Here is a 17787-nt window from a genome sequence, read left to right as displayed (position 1 = left end):
GGATCCTACCAGGGATTATTTATGTATGATGTTGGTAGAATGTACACATTGGGATAGTAGTAAGGATCCTACCAGGGATTATTTAGGTATGATGTTGGTAGAATGTACACATTGGGATAGTAGTAAGGATCCTACCAGGGATTATTTATGTATGATGTTGGTAGAATGTATACATTGGGATAGTAGTAAGGATCCTACCAGGGATTATTTATGTATGATGTTGGTAGAATGTATACATTGGGATAGTAGTAAGGATCCTACCAGGGATTATTGATGTATGATGTTGGTAGAATGTATACATTGGGATAGCAGTAAGAGGCCGGTGGGTAAATGACTAAGATTCAAGCCTCCCGTCAGTTATGGAGATTTGTTTCTTTATTGTGTGTTTAGTTGTACCTTTACCTTCCTGTAGTTGGTCATTTGGAAGGATTCTGTATGGAGGAATGGTCTAATATCACTCCAACTCAGAAAACATTTTAGAAAAAGGCTCAGTGCCGTTATCCTCGCAAGGGAGGTATTGAAAGGGAGAGCCAATTTTGACCCCTACCTTTGAGAAAAAATGTAAAAGATTAAACTACTGTTCTGTTAATTATATACTATGGTGTTGTGCCACTAGACTTTGGCCAGACATAATATAAACTGTACTTAGAACATAGATACCACCACATCAGGAAGGTGCTATCTCAGCACAACAGAAAATATCTCAATGACTTGACATGTTCTGGTTTTGAATTCAGGCTACAAGGTAAGAATCTTCACAGGGATTATTGTAAAGTGTGTACCGAAATTAAATGTATGGTGTAATTTCAGTGGTGGAAAAAGTACCCAATTGTCATACTTGAGTAAAAGTAAAGATACCTTAATAGAAAATGACTCAAGTACAAGTATTTGGTTTTAAATATACTTTAGTATCAAAAGTAAAAGTACAGGTATAAATCATTTCAAATTCCCTATATTAAGCAAAGCAGATGTCCACATTTTCTAGTTTTTATTTTATTTCCGTATAGCCAGGGGCGTGCTCCAATGCATCATTTACAAAGGAAGCATGTGTTTAGTGTCCCCCAGATCAGAGGCAGTAGGGATGACCAGGGATGTTCTCTTGGTAAATGTGTGAATTAGACCATTTTCTGTCCTGCTAAGCATTCAAAATGTAACGAGTACTTTTGGGTGTCAGGGGAAAATGTATGGAGTAAAAAGTACATTATTTTCTTTAGGAATGTAGTGAAGTAAAAGTAGTCAAAAATATGAATAATAAAGTAAAGTACAAATACCCCCAAAAAACTACTTAAGTAGTACTTTAAAGTATTTTTACTTAAGTACTTTACACCACTGTGTAATTTTAAGTATAGTGCATGGAAGTAAAACACTCAAATCTAACAGTCCATTTCACCGGGACAGCTACGTGACAGTTCAATCATACAAAATGGCGCTAACTGGGCGTAGGCAAGTCAAATTCAAAAATATGTTGTTCATATATTCGTATATTGTGGTTATTTTACAATTTGTATATTTTTTGGGGAGATTTTTCAAAATTATAATGAGCTCCTGCTTCCTGTGTAATTTGGGATGAAACCACTGAACATACTTTTCTTAACATTGATATTATGAACTGAATTCAGTAACAGCATAATAATAGCAGACCTGTTGAACAAAGCAACACACTAGAATGTTAGTAAATATTTTATTTCTAAGAGATAATGAATAAAAGAGAACAATTGACATTCAATAATTAGTTGTCACTGTGTTCACCACAACCAACATGCTGGATCTCTGTTTAGGGGTCCCTGCCTCTAAAATGAGTCTCTCTGGGGAGAGAGAGGAGGGGGGCCCTGCCTCTAAAAGGAGTCTCTCTGGGGAGAGAGTGGAGAGGGGCCCTGCTTCTAAAATGAGTCTCTCTGGGGAGAGAGAGGAGGGGGGCCCTGCTTCTAAAATGAGTCTCTCTGGGGAGAGAGAGGAGGGGGGCCCTGCCTCTAAAATTAGTCTCTCTGGGGAACATGACACCAAATGTAAGAGGTGAGATGACAATTTTTGTTTAAGAATTTATTTGAAGAGTTTATGTCCAAAACGCTATATCCACCATTTCTTCACATTTGTGTTTTTCCATCAGAAATGAAGGTATATACAGTGCCTTCAGAAAGTATTCACACCCCATGACTTTTTCCACATTTTGATGTGCTAAAGCCTGAATAAAAAATGGATAAAATTCAGATTTTTATTATTATTATTATTATTATTATTATTATTATTATTATTATTATTTATTTTTATTGGTCACTGGTCTACACACAATACCCCATAATGTCAAAGTGGAGTTATGTTTTACGAAGTCTTTACAAATGAATTAAAAATGAAAAGCTTGAATCAGTAAGTATTCAACCCCTTTGTTATGGCGAGCCTGAAAAGGTTCAGGATTAGAAATGCGCTTAACAAGTCACATAATAAGCAGTAGGAGTGCGTGGGTCAAATCACTGGGGAAGCCAAGGCAGAAAAATACATATTACAATCTATGTGTTGTGATAATTGCGTTGTTTGCTCTATAACCTGTTAGTTCATATGCACTAAACAACTATTGATTTAGAACCACGGAGAGTTAACGCAAGTCGCAAAGAAAACAGGAGCTGCCTCCACTATTCCAGCACCATTTCAACTTCAACATTTCAACATTATTAAGTCACCAATGCTTAGTCTAATACAGTGACAAATAAAATAATCCAAAAACAATTTAGTCCAATCAATGTAAGCTAAATATGATGTGGCTGGCCATAGGTCTGATTTCTGTGAAACACCAATGACATCCTCCTCTTTCATGTTGACGATGTTGTGGAAATTCAACACAGGGACACTCAAAGTCAAACTTAAATTAATCATTGTTTATTAACAGTTAACTGGAGAGTTTCCAACCAACTTAGTACACATATTCTGGGCGTTCTGCCAATTGGTCTGAGGGTCACAGTCACCTGCATGAACCAAAACAGAGTGAGAGAAGAGATAGCAATCTCTCCTGGCTAAAAAGCTTGCTTGGTAGCCTAACTTCCATTCATGGGCAACGTTAGCTAGTTAACATTAGCTGTCTACATCTAGCTACATATTGAACTTCCATCCTCTCAGGCCAGGGGCACAACAATGTATGAATTAATGGTTAGTTCAGAATCAGCGTTATAATCATTAGCCAGTACGGAGAATTAAGTCCAAATCCCTATATCTCCATCCATGGCTAATTTAGGAAAAGGTCAATTTTAGCTGGCTAGCTAGCCACCGGAGGACAACAACACAACGAGATGCAACCATTTAAGTGATTTTTTTCAATGACGTATGCTCTCAATGCTATTTGATAGGAGTGAAGCCAAATCCAAACTGGCTTCCCTTGATACTTTTTTTTGGGACCATTCACAGTCGAGCTTACTCAGTTTAGCTCAATGTTGATTGGCTATAATTGTATATATTTTTTAATCAAGGCAGGCCAAATGCTCGCTGGCTTCACTTGCATTCAATGCAACAGGCGGCAACAATGTCATACTCATTTGGACCAGACAGCACATAGAGAGACAGAGGGGCGCTGTTTTGCTCGCTCGGATGCTTTCTCCGGTGAGATACATCCAGCCTCTTGCGAACTGAAGGATAATGATGAAACACAGAGAGACGGAAAATAAATAGTTTTAGATTAAGGCTGTAACACAACAACATGTGGAATAAGTCAAGGGGTATGAATACTTTCTGAAGGCACTGGTACCTGTTTAGAACTAGCTTCAGCTTTCTAGGGTTGAAAAAAAAAAGAATCCTCATCAATCTACACACAGTACCCCAAAATGACAAAACAAAAAATTACATTTACATAAGTATTCAGACCCTTTACTCAGTACGTTGTTGAAGCACCTTTGGCAGGGATTACAGCCTCAAGTCGTCTTGGGTATGAGGCTACAAGCTTGGCAAACCTGTATTTGGGGAGTTTCTCCCATTCTTCTCTGCAGATCCTCTCAAGCTCTCTCAGGTTTGATGAGGAGTGTCGCTGTACAGCGATTTTCAGGTCTCTCCGGAGATTTTAGATCGGGTTAAAGTCCGGGCTCTGGCTGGGCAACTCAAGGACATTCAGAGACTTGTCCCGAAGTGTCACAATCGTCGAAGGAGGAGGACCAAGGCGCAGCGTGGAATGCAAACATATTTATTTATTAAATGATTACACGAACAAAACAACAAAATCAATACGTGACGTCCAAAGGTGCAAACACAAACCTACACAGGAACACGGAACAAGATCCCACAAACCACTGTGGCAAACAGACTGAATAAATATGGTTCCCAATCAGAGACAACCAGCAACAGCTGACACTAGTTGTCTCTGATTGAGAACCACTCTGGTAAACATAGAAAACAAACAACTAGAACAGACAAAGGAAACTCACACCCTGACTCAACATACAAGTGTCCCCAGAGCCAGGGCGTGACAGTACCCCCCCCTAAAGGTGCGGACTCCGACCGCGCCAACCAAATACCACAGGGAAGGGACCGGGTGGGCACTCCGCCTTGGCGGCGGATCCGGCTCCGGGCATGATCCCCACTCCCTCTCTAACCCCCCAAAGTACCCCTGGTCCGGTCTGGCCCTACTGACCGGAGCTGGACTGAACACCGGTGGAGCGGATTGCTCCAGCTCCGGCGTGGAGCAGGCACGGGCCGTGCAGGACTGACGACGCACACCACTGGCTTGGTGTGGGGAGCAGGAACAGGCCAGGCCGGGCTGGCGACGCGCACCACTGGCTTGGTGCGAGGGGCAGGAACAGGCCGGAACGGGCTGGCGACGCGCCCCATAGGCTTGGTGCGTGGAGCAAGAACAGGCCGGGCCGGGCTGTTGACGCGCACCACTGGCTTGGTGCGGGGAGCAGGAACTGGCCGGGCCGGGCTGGCGACGCGCACCATTGGCTTGGTGCGGGGAGCAGGAACAGGCCGGGCCGGGCTGGCGACGCGCACCATTGGCTTGGTGCGGGGAGCAGGAACTGGCCGGACCGGGCTGGCGACGCACACCACAGGCTCGATGCGAGGGACAGGAACAAGCCAGACTGTACTGGGGACACACACCACTGGCCCTACGCGGGGATCAGGAACGGGCCGGACCGGACTGGTAACACACCCCAGTACCTCTCGCCGTGCCTCTACACTTTCCTACCCCTTTAATACCAGTGGCCCCCGTAACCTGGCGGCCTCCTCTGCCAACCCGCTGGACCACTCTATCGCGGCCTCCTGCTGCCCCGTCGTCCACGGCGTGAGCCCCCACCTAAAAAATTTCTGGCCGTCTCTCCTCTTGGACCAGGCCTCTATGTCTCTCGCCAGACACTCACTCCACTGCTCCAAAGTCCAACCTCTCTGCTCTTCACTTGGCTTGGCCCAGTCGAGACTCTTACTCAACTGATCCCAAGTCCATTCTCTCTCCTCTTCACGCTGCTTGGTCCTGTTATGGTGGGATCTTCTGTCACGATCGTCGAAGGAGGAGGACCAAGGTACAGTGTGGAATGCAAACATACTTATTTATTAAATGTTTACACAAACAAATCAACAAAATCGATACGTGATGTCCAAAGGTGCAAACACAAACCTACACAGGAACACGGAACAAGATCCCACAAACCACTGTGGCAAACAGACTGGATAAATATGGTTCCCAATCAGAGACAACCAGCAACAGCTGACACTAGTTGCATCTGATTGAGAACCACTCTGGTCAACATAGAAAACCAACAACTAGAACAGACAAAGGAAACTCACACCCTGACTCAACATACAAGTGTCCCCAGAGCCAGGGCATGACACGAAGCCACTTCTGCGTTATCTTGGCTGTGTGCTTAGAGTCATTGTCATATTGGAAGGTGAACATTCGCCCCAGTCTGAGGTCCTGAGCGTTCTGGAGCAGGTTTTCATCAAGGATCTCTCTGTACTTTGCTTTGCTCCGTTCATCTTTCCCTCGATCCTAACTAGTCTCCCAGTCTCTGCCGCTGAAAAATATCCCCACTGCATGATGCTGCCAGCACCATGCTTCACCGTAGGGATGGTGCCAGGTTACCTCCAGACGTGGCGCTTGGCATTCAGGCCAAAGAGTTCAATCTTGGTTTCATCAGACCAGAGAATCTTGTTTCTCATGGTCTGAGAGTCCTTTAGGTGCCTTTTGGCAAACTCCAAGCGGGCTGTCATGTGCCTTTTACTGAGGAGTGGCTTCTGTCTGGCCACTCAACCATAAAGGCCTGATTGGTGGAGTGCTGCAGAGATGGTTGTCCTTCTGGAAGGTTCTACCATCTCCACAGAGGAACTCTGGAGCTCTGTCAGAGTGACTATCGGGTTCATGGTCAACTCCCTGACCAAGGCCCTTCTCCACCGATTGCTCAGTTTGGCCAGGCGACAAGCTCTAGGAAGAGTCTTGGTGGTTCCAAAATTCTTCACTGTGTTCTTGGGGACCAAAGATCTGTGCCTCAACACAATCCTGTCTCAGAGCTCTAATACACACGCAGTGTCCTGTAGACCTCCATTATCTCTCTATCAGTACCACTACACTACTAGTATTTAGTCAGCCACCAATTGTGCAAGTTCTCCCACTTAAAAAGATGATAGAGGCCTGTAATTTTCATCATAGGTACACGTCAACTATGACAGACAAAATGAGGAAAAAAAATCCAGAAAATCACATTGTATGATTTTTTTATGAATTTATTTGCAAATTATGGTGGAAAATATGTATTTGGTCAATAACAAAAGTTTCTCAATACTTTGTTATATACCCTTTGTTGGCAATGACACAGGTCAAACGTTTTCTGTAAGTCTTCACAAGGTTTTCACACACTGTTGCTGGTATTTTGGCCCATTCCTCCATGCAGATCTCCTCTAGAGCAGTGATGTTTTGGGGCTGTCGCTGGGCAACACGGACTTTCAACTCCCTCCAAAGATTTTCTATGGGGTTGAGATCTGGAGACTGGCTAGGCCACTCCAGGACCTTGAAATGCTTCTTACGAAGCCACTCCTTCGTTGCCCGGGCAGTGTGTTTGGGATCATTGTCATGCTGAAAGACCCAGCCACGTTTCATCTTCAATGCCCTTGCTGATGGAAGGAGGTTTTCACTCAAAAACTCACGATACATGGCCCCATTCTTTCTTTCCTTTACAAGGATCAGTCGTCCTGGTCCCTTTGCAGAAAAACAGCCCCAACGCATGATGTTTCCACCCCATGCTTCACAGTAGGTATGGTGTTCTTTGGATGCAACTCAGCATTCTTTGTCCTCCAAACACGACGAGTTGAGTTTTTACCAAAAAGTTGTCTTTTGGTTTCATCTGACCATATGACATTCTCCCAATCCTCTTCTCGATCATCCAAATGCACTCTAGCAAACTTCAGACGGGCCTGGACATGTAGTGGCTTAAGCAGGGGGACACGTCTGGCACTGCAGGATTTGAGTCCCTGGCGGCGTAGTGTGTTACTGATGGTAGGCTTTGTTACTTTGGTCCCAGCTCTCTGCAGGTCATTCACTTGGTCCCCCCGTGTGGTTCTGGGATTTTTGCTCACCGTTCTTGTGATCATTTTGACCCCACGGGGTGTGATCTTGAGTGGAGCCCCAGATCGAGGGAGATTATCAGTGGTCTTGTATGCCTTCCATTTCCTAATAATTGCTCCCACAGTTGATTTCTTCAAACCAAGCTGCTTACCTATTGCAGATTCAGTCTTCCCAGCCTGGTGCAGGTCTAAAATTTAGTTTCTGGTGTCCTTTGAAAGCTCTTTGGTCTTGGCCATAGTGGAGTTTGGAGTGTGACTGTTTGAGGTTGTGGACAGGTGTCTTTTATACTGATAACAAGTTCAAACAGGTGCCATTAATACAGGTAATGAGTGGAGGACAGAGGAGCCTCTTAAAGAAGAAGTTACAGGTCTGTGATAGCTAGAAATCTTGCTTGTTTGTAGGTGACCAAATACTTATTTTCCACCATAATTTGCAAATAAATTCAATGAAAATCCTACAATGTGATTTTCTGGATTTTTTTTCTCATTTTGTCTGTCATAGTTGACGTGTACCTATGATGAAAATTACAGGCCTCTCTCATCTTTTTAAGTGGGAGAACTTGCACAATTGGTGGCTGACTAAATACTTTTTTTCCCCACTGTATATACCATGATTTTTCCGGTCCGGCCCACTTGAGAATAGATTTTCCTCCATGTGGCCCCTGAGCTAAAATGAGTTTGACACCCCTGGTCTAAAGAATTTTTTTGATTTTTAATACCCTTAAACACTAAGTTAAGCATGCCTAATTTCAAAATAGGCCATCACTGTCAATCGTGAATGAAATATATTGGGTGTTCACCCATAAAAGGATGAATTAATTCAAGGTTTATACAAATATGTCCATTCATTAGACAATTCCGTCATCAAAACAGTAGCCCAAACCACATGCCTCTAACATATATGGTTTAAATGTTACAGACGATTTACTCTGAGCCTGTTTATAGGCAAATGTCAACTGACAAGCTAACTAGCGGCTGCAGGTCCGTGAGTGAAAATTAATTATGAAAGAATGAGAAATGCTTTCTCTAAATGAAATCCGCTGAATACACAACTAAGTAGGGACTAAATGTATATTTATTTACAAAGCAAACAGACTACATTTCAATATCCACCCTCCACGAAGACAATTTGTTCCTCTTTTCATTGTGTATTTCTGAGTCTGTGTAGTTTCTGACACTTAATCCAACTTAAGTTCCCAATGTGAGGGGTTTGGAAATGGTATTTGAGGAGAATCTGTTTCATAATCAAAATTATCTAATAATTTCAATGTTCTATGATAGACATGTAGATCCATCCAGAAATCCATGCAGTCCACCTGTTTAGGAGTTGGTATGAAAGTCAGTCCTCTTTCTAGAACCTCACTCTCGGCTTGTTTGTGCCCAATGGGACATTGCTGGTCAAGACCTCAAATCGGTTGTGAAGTAGTATGGACATATTGATAGAACAAGGTCACTAAACTGGTGGTTAGACAGGGTAGATCCAAGAGCAGGCCTCTGCTGTCATCTAGAGGGCGTTTCTCTGTACTGCTTGACACATGGAGACTCAATGGAGGCCCAGTGCAAGTTCTCAAAGTAAGGCCCAAACAATTGTTTGTCAGGCTGGGATCTATAAAGCAGTATGTTCTTCAATTAGATGCCAACTAATATTCGTACAGGGACAATAGGTGGGACAGGAGGAAGAATGGTGTTCCTGATTTTCAGAGGAATTCCCCTTTTTTCTTTAAAGCTTCAGATTGAGATTGTTGTTATTCTCCAATATGTTTTTCTTCAGTGAGCCACTCTGGATTCTCCAAGGGGAATACTCCCTCTATTCTCCACTAGAGAGTTGTAGCTCCATGATTTTGCTGGGAATTGTCCACTGTTGGTATACATTTACATTTACTCCTGACGTTTCACCACAATAGGCTTCTTCAGACAATGGACCAGTGGCGGCTCCTGAAAAAATTCTCAGGAGGGGCAATTTTTCTGATGATTTAGGTGACCTACACACATTTTAAAAAATATATGTCCAGCAACAACATGAAGACAGGGGCAGCATATAAGTCAATACCAGAAGCATTTATTGACTGATCTCAAAAGTGTTGGCTTCCCAGGGTTGGTGGAGCCCTCAGTTTCATATTTGCCTCGCAAAGCTAACTCAAACACTCCGCAAAACTTTACACACTGGATTAGCCGGCTGAGGATGTGGCGGTTCTTGCTAATGTCGTAGTAAATATATTTGTTATAGAGAATATGGAATATGATATGTTGAGTAAAATGTTGTGCTAAGATCTATTTAGGTCAGGAGCTGGTTATAAGTTCTGTTCCTATCCAATAACAATGGACAAAAGGGTCCTATCTTGTCCGCCTTGTCAGCCGGTGGCCAAGGACAACACCCACGCCATAGGCCTCTCAGTTCTTCCAACTCACGAGTTCTTGCTCTGAGGACACACACAAACACACACACACACACATCATCACTGTTAAACACACACAAACACACACACACACATAATTAATAAATATTGGTCATTTTGCAGACGCTCTTATCCAGAGCGACTTACAGGAGCAATTAGGGTTAAGTGCCTTGCTCAAGGGCACATCGACAGATTTTTCACCTAGTGGGCTCGGGGATTAGAACCAGCGACCTTTCGGGTACTGGCACAACGCTCTTAACCACTAAGCTACCTGCCGCCATATCATCACTGTTAAACACACACACACACACACAAAAATCCCCTCTCTTAGGCTGAACATTTGAAGACAGACAACCCGACTCAGAGCCAATGAGAGCCCAATGAGAACCCGACTCAGAGCCCAACCCTTTGTGTATGGGTGGTCCCGGGGATCGAACCCACTACCTTGGCGTTACAAGCACCATGCTCTACCAGCTGAGCTACAGAAAGTGGATACTCATGGATGCGCATCGCAATTGTAAAATGTCAACACAATTGGAGACACCACGTCATTTTTGGAGACATGTTATTGACAGTAAACTATTGTAGATGCGACTGCTAACTAAATAAAACATTTTAGCTGGCTAGCTAATCATTTTAGCTAAATGTGGTGCAAACAATTCAGTTATTTACCGTTAATTTGAGGGATTGGGGTGAAAGAAATCGAGTTACATAGTGATACTTTACGATATACTGTATTGACAATATCGCAATATTTTAGCGCTAGTTGGCTGTACCTGCACCAAAACACCATTATTGTTCCTTCATAGCTTGTTCTCAATCTTTTCACATTTGTTTTCAGCACTTTTATTTCCATGACTGATCAAAACTCGTTCTCATGGCTTTCTGATCCCTCTGCAACAGACATATGGTGCGCAATAAAATCACAGTATCGAATCGCAATACGTATAGAATCATGAGACTCGCAATGCTGATGCATATATCTTATCGTGAGGTTCCTGGCAATTCCCAGCCCAAGTTCATTTGCCACAACAAATCTCTTCGCTAGCAAACGCGATGTCTTCTCCAAAACGGCAATGTGTCTCCAGCAATGTTTACTTTTTTGACGTTCTATGGCATCTCCACTTTCCAAGCATATATGACCACATGTAATATTTTGGTAAGTGATGCAAATAGTGAACTATGTAGGGCCAGGATGTAAAATATATGTAGCTGCAGCAATTTCTCTTATCTGATATGGTAAGTAATGGGGCTTAATTTATAGCTCCCTAAGAGTTTGACGAACGGGTCCGTGAACGCGATTCTAGATATCTTTACCTCTGAATAAACTGCCTTTATTATACCATATCCACCCTGTCCAAAGTCTCTACTTGTAAACTTGTGATTATCAACACTAACCTCATCGTTGTGGCGGCGGACAGCTAGCCTGTATCCCTCATCCAGTTGAGTGAGTGGCAATGTCTTTTTTCGTTCGTACCAATTTTTGGAAAATCCTCGGGTGTAGGACTTTCCGCCTTTAGTAGAAACCTGTTGAATTATTACATTTGGTCTGGGAGGTCCTAATTGTTTCGTTGCCAATTTATCTTCATTTGTTCGCCGACAAAAAGGAACTTCTTTCAAACAATCCGCTTCCGCTCTTTTCTCAGTTACGTTCATGGTTACGTAACGTATGACGAAAGCGCGTAAGTGCAAGCCCACAGACACCCATTGAGATTGTATTGAAGGCTCTGAAATTTGAAAAAAATAGATTTTACATGGGAGTCTATGACAGACTTCTGGGCGATTTTCAACCTGACTGAAATCGCCCAAAAAACGGGCGGGGCCATTTGAAGCACGACTTTAGCCTGATTTGACATTTAGTGGCTGGCAGATCAGACGTGAACACTGATAACTGCTGTTGCCGTGATATAATTTTGTATAAATTTATTTAAAAAAAAATTTAAAATTTTTTATTTTTGATTTTTTATAATTGATTAGAAAAAAAATCCCTTCCTTTTCCCGTTTGGCAGTGCGTCGCCCATATCGCCCTATTGAACAAGCCGTCCCTGCAATGGACAATGGTACAAAAAGTAGCCAAACAAAGCCAAAGGAGAGAGATGAGCATCAGCAGCATCATCAAACCAGCGAGGCCGCCGGCAAGCCCAACAGTGATGATGCTGCCGAGCTCCAGTTAGCTCCGTGTGCAGAGCCTACCCACCCTTCCACAAGCACCGCCAGGATAATGGCTCCACAGCCCCCTCCACCTCCGACTGTTCCTGACTATCTTGGAACAGAGGTGCCAGCCCAGATTAGCCTAGAATCCTACCGTAGCCGCAGGTTTTCTGTCCAAAAAAACTTCATTTAATAGCAACTGGTTCATAAGAAGAGAGTGTCTGGAATACTCGCTTACTGAAGATGCTGCATTGCTGAAGGTTCTGCGTGGGGTCCATCTATTGGGAGATGGCTAACTAGTCTGTATTTTCCACTGATCCATATGGATGCCAGTGCACACATTGGCTGTAAAAGTGGGTAAAAACAGAAAAGCATATAACTGTAGCTATGTGGTCTTTACTTGGGTGTGTTTCAGGTCAGGTCAGAGAGATGCTTCCAAGTCAGTATTTTTCAGAACTCATAAAATCCTTTACACAATCTGATGGGATGAATGTTCAACCCCATTAAAATAACCATAAAGTCTATATAGTACCTTTAAGTTAAGACGTCACAGATCTGTTCATGGCAAAGCAGTTCAATTAATGATATTAATTGACTCTTAAAGAATATAACTTATAAATCATGAGCCTCATCTTGAGGAGTCACCTGTGACAGTATTCATAAAGAGTAGGAGTACTGATCTGGGATCAGTTTAGCCTTTTAGATCATAATGAAACAGATTAGATGGACAGGGGGGACCTGATCCTAGATCAGCACTCCTCCTCTGGGAAACTGCCTTTATGAATAAGTGCCCAGGAGTCACCAGGACCAACTGGAAGTCTCTCTGGATAAGAGCTTCTGCTAAATGACTAAAATGTAAGTGTAGTATGAGTCAGCGGGACCAGGAAACCGAACACATGGTGTTGTAAAGTCTAGTTACAGCAGGTGGTTTACTGCCATCTAGTGGAAGATACCAATAAAACACTTTATTATCAGGATGGGGAGACGGTTGAGCTGAAACAGAAAGTAAAGTTGTTCTTTTGTACAGGATTCATTTTAAGACGACCGAGCAGAAAACGCTATATGGAGAGAACACAAAAATAAAGTGAGTATTTCTAAGTATTTCTGAACAATAATCTGTTTTAAAGGACAGAGTAAGAATGAATACCTGGAATGAGATATTACTAGTTAGTAGAACTGCTACTTGAGTTTAGTTGCTGACAGACAGCAGTTTTCAAAGTGTTATCACATGTTATCAGTCAAACGTCTGGTAAAGATGGTGGAGGAGCTTTTAAATGATAGGGTTTTATGTTTATCTCAGGGTTTCTCAATCATTTTGTTCTTGCCCAGCACTTACACACCTGATTCAACTAATCATCAGATATTTTAATACAGTTTAATATTTGAGGCATACAAATGAACATTCTCAAATTAAAACCTTTTGGATTTGTAGCCCTGTTTACAATTATTAAAGGTCTACAGTAAATCACATTTGTTAGGAAGAAAACACAGCTAAACCTGGTTTCAAGCAAATTATATGTTTATAAAAAATAATGTAAGACATGTCTTGAAGAAGAACTATAATTAAAAAAAAACTGAAGCAAGATTCGGTACAATGTCATGAGTTACTGCTGTGGCATGCAACTGACTGTTAGCGCCACCCTCTGGTTACTGTTGTAAAGGGGAGACACCTTGAAGCGTTCCCTGAAGTCTAAACGCCTCTGGGTTCAGACTGACTGTTAGCGCCACCCTCTGGTTACTGTTGTAAAGGGGAGACACCTTGAAGCGTTCCCTGAAGTCTAAACGCCTCTGGGTTCAGACTGACTGTTAGCGCCACCCTCTGGTTACTGTTGTAAAGGGGAGACACCTTGAAGCGTTCCCTGAAGTCTAAACGCCTCTGGGTTCAGACTGACTGTTAGCGCCACCCTCTGGTTACTGTTGTAAAGGGGAGACACCTTGAAGCGTTCCCTGAAGTCTAAACGCCTCTGGGTTCAGACTGACTGTTAGCGCCACCCTCTGGTTACTGTTGTAAAGGGGAGACACCTTGAAGCGTTCCCTGAAGTCTAAACGCCTCTGGGTTCAGACTGACTGTTAGCGCCACCCTCTGGTTACTGTTGTAAAGGGGAGACACCTTGAAGCGTTCCCTGAAGTCTAAACGCCTCTGGGTTCAGACTGACTGTTAGCGCCACCCTCTGGTTACTGTTGTAAAGGGGCGACACCTTGAAGCGTTCCCTGAAGTCTAAACGCCTCTGGGTTCAGACTGACTGTTAGCGCCACCCTCTGGTTACTGTTGTAAAGGGGAGACACCTTGAAGCGTTCCCTGAAGTCTAAACGCCTCTGGGTTCAGAACTCTGTCTCAGTCCCCTGCTACAGTGGTACTGTTCGTTTTGCATGGCCCGGTGCTACGGGGGAGTGGACATTTAATTTAAGGACCAATGGAATGCTCTAAAACGTGCAAACTCTGCTCACCCGGGGAGCCGGCCAATGGAAAACTAATTTACCCAGTCACCGTTATAACTTCATTTCCTTATTTGAAATTGAAAGTGAATTTGTAGCCTACGCAGTTACAAAATGTCTGTTCAAACTGTGGCGCATATGGAACATTAGAACAGTGGTGGAAAAAGTAAAGATACCTTAATAGAAAATGACTCAAGTAAAAGTGAAAGTCACCCAGTAAAATACTACTTGAGTAGAAGTCTAAAAGTATTTGATTTTAAATATACTTTAAGTATCAAAAGTAAAAGTAAAGTAGAAATTATTCAAATTAAAATTCCTTATATTAAGCAAACCAGACGGCACAATTTTCTTGTTATTTTCATTTATTGATAGCAAGGGTCACTTTCCAACACAGACATAATTTTTATCATTTCCAAAGGAAGCATGTGTTTAGTGAGTCTGCCAGATCAGAGGCAGTAGGGATGACCAGCCATGTTCTCTTGATCAGTGCGAATTGGACCATTTTCTGAATGTAAGGAGTACTTTTGGGTGTCAGGGAAAATGTATGGAGTAAAAAGTACATCATTTTCTTTATGAATGTAGTGAAGTAAAAGTAAAAGTTGTTAAAAATATAAATAGTAAAGTACAGATACTTTAAAGTATTTTTGCTTATGTACTTTACACCACTGCATACGAAGATAAAGATAAATGTGTTGATTTTGAAAGAAAGACGGGCAGATTCTGCTAGGTAGGCTACGAACTATTATAAAGTTAGGTCGTCGTCACAGTAGGTTTGAGCTACAGTATGATGACTTACCAACCTGATGGTCTCCGTAGGAAATGTTGTGGAAAATGTTGTACACTCAGTGTATTAAAATATGTAACATAAACAACAAATAATATGCTCAGATGCACAAAATACATCTGGTTTCAGATCTAAAAGATTATCCTCTTCAATAGTAATATCATCTATTCTGACCAGTAACTTACCTGGGGTCAAAGGACCCTGATTTATCACTAAAATGTATAGGATGATCCATAGAGAAGTCACTCTTCATGGACAGACTTGGTACTGGAGAGACTGATCTCAGAGTTTGATTGGAGATTCTGGAAAACATAATAAATCACCATGAAACTACATTTTAAAATATATCAAAATTATATTTCGGCACAATTTGGTGAAAGCCCCAAAGCGTTCAGAAAGCCTCTGATTCCCATCACTAGTGGACACCCCCATGAGTGTCTTTCAGAACCCCTCCTAAAACCACCTGTTTCGTTTTGGTTGTTGTTAGTGACTCTTTGTTAGTTCCTTCTTCTGTTTGAGAGACAATGTTTTATTTCTTGTTGAGGAACGTAACAATGTTCATGTGATTAAATTAAATCACCCGACTGTTTGGATGTGTCTGTTAGTAAATGTTTTATTTATAAGAGATCATGAGTAAAAGAGAACAATTGACATTCTAGAATGAGTTGTCACTGTGTTCACCACAACCAACATGCTGCATCTCTGTTTAGGGGTCAGTGGTCTAAAATGAGTCTCTCTGGAGAGAGAGAGGAGGGGGGCCCTGCCTCTAAAATGAGCCTCTCTGGGGAGAGAGAGGAGGGGGGCCCTGCCTCTAAAATGAGTGTCTCTGGGGAGAGAGAGGAGGGGGGCCCTGCCTCTAAAATGAGTCTCTCTGGGGGACATGACACCAAAGCTAAGAGGTGAGATGACAATTTTATAAAGAATGTATTAATTTTATTTACAAAATAAATAGCTTTTTTTAAGATGAATGCACTTACTGTAAATCGCTCTGGATAAGAGCATCTGCTAAATCAGGAGTTCTCAATCCGGGGTCAGTGGAGGTACTGCAGGGGTTCTGCAGCACCCTGACTGGACTCGTTGCAATGTAAAACATTTGATATAATTTTAATACGACACAACCACTTTGCCTACTCTTCATTATTGCCTAATATAATGGAATGCATATTTTTTTTAACCAATTCTGATGGTTGTTACAAGCAGAATTTTGACAATATTACCATTATACCAACACACTCTTCACACCCGTTTAACAACTCTAAATAGCTTTGGCATCGTAGGCATCTTGGTCCCTTGTCAATAATGTTGCCTACATCTTTGCATACAATGTTCATTTTCATCGAACACATATTTCGTCCCTAGATGCCTTCAATTGCCCAATTTATAGCCATGGCCATTTTATGATTCAATTTTTAACAACGTGATGTTGCGCTCCAAAGGGATAACTTGAAAAAACATGATGTAGGTAATTAAATAATCAAAAGAAAAACGTGTTTATTGTACACTTAGAAAAGAAGGTTCCTTATAGAACCAAAAAGGCTTCTATCGCTTCCTTAATATATGGAACCACCAGAAGTTATATATGTTTTGGGGTTCAGTGAAGAAAACCTCTAGAGTTCAGATCAACGAAAGTTGAATGTTTTGAGGATGTGAACCCAGCAGCCCTCCAGATGTCAGATCAAGCCCGCCCGTTTTTTTCCAGTGCCCGGCCCGGGATTTGAACCAGCCACCTTCCTGCCACAGCTCCAACTCCTTCGCTGCTGGGTGAAAATCTGAGTTAATCTTTCGAAATAAGCATGAGTTAATCTGCCAAAATGAAGACAAAATGCTATGCAAACATACATGGTATCACTTATACATCATTATTATACAGAAATCATTTCCAAAAGCACAAGGCATACGGTTGCATGTCGGTCTATATTATTTATGGATTGATCATATAGAAATATAAAAATATTATTTTTAACTCCTGCAATTACATGTGGCGCAGGAACCACTGACTCACTGCATTATTCTATAGTATTATCAAGACACCTGCTGTTAACTCTTAACTGGTTAGGACAGCTCATGAGGTGTCCTAAATATCTGCCGACTAGGTGGGACTAGAGGCGACATGCATTGCTTTAAATTAAACCCGTGAGTGTAAAATGTCTTTATTCTCAGCACTTATATGACCAATGTTCTACTCTGAGACACTTTGTGGATATGGGCCCAGATCTCAAAATATTGTTATAAAAAAACGTTGAATGTTTGTTTTACATATAAAAATAAATAAATGAATATTACTAATGTAAGCCAGTATAAAGACTGGGTTATGTATGCACTCACTAACTGTAAGTCGCTCTGGATAAGAGCGTCTGCTAAGTGATTAAAATGTAAATGTATTGTGTTGCTCTGCTCATGTCCGCGTTCTGGAACTGTCCGCGTCCACGTACAGAACTGCCCGCGTCCACGTACGGTTTGGCGCCAAGCATATTGTCCAGTTACGCGCAGAGTGGA

The 17787-nt window shown here is 42.1% G+C and overlaps 1 long non-coding RNA gene across 1 annotated transcript; it reads left to right on the top strand.

The window, feature by feature from the left end:
• Window positions 1-659: 659 nt before the first annotated feature.
• LOC311142518 lies at window positions 660-17390 on the top strand. The gene is made up of 3 exons (XR_014614333.1): window positions 660-745; window positions 16002-16190; window positions 16991-17390. It is a non-coding gene; the product is annotated as an uncharacterized lncRNA (long non-coding RNA).
• Window positions 17391-17787: the final 397 nt, after the last annotated feature.

The sequence above is a fragment of the Coregonus lavaretus genome, assembly GCF_964263955.1.
Source record: "Coregonus lavaretus genome assembly, chromosome: 2".
NCBI lineage: Eukaryota > Metazoa > Chordata > Actinopteri > Salmoniformes > Salmonidae > Coregonus > Coregonus lavaretus.
Note: the sequence above shows the minus strand (reverse complement) of the source record. Positions and strands in the feature narration are given on the sequence as shown.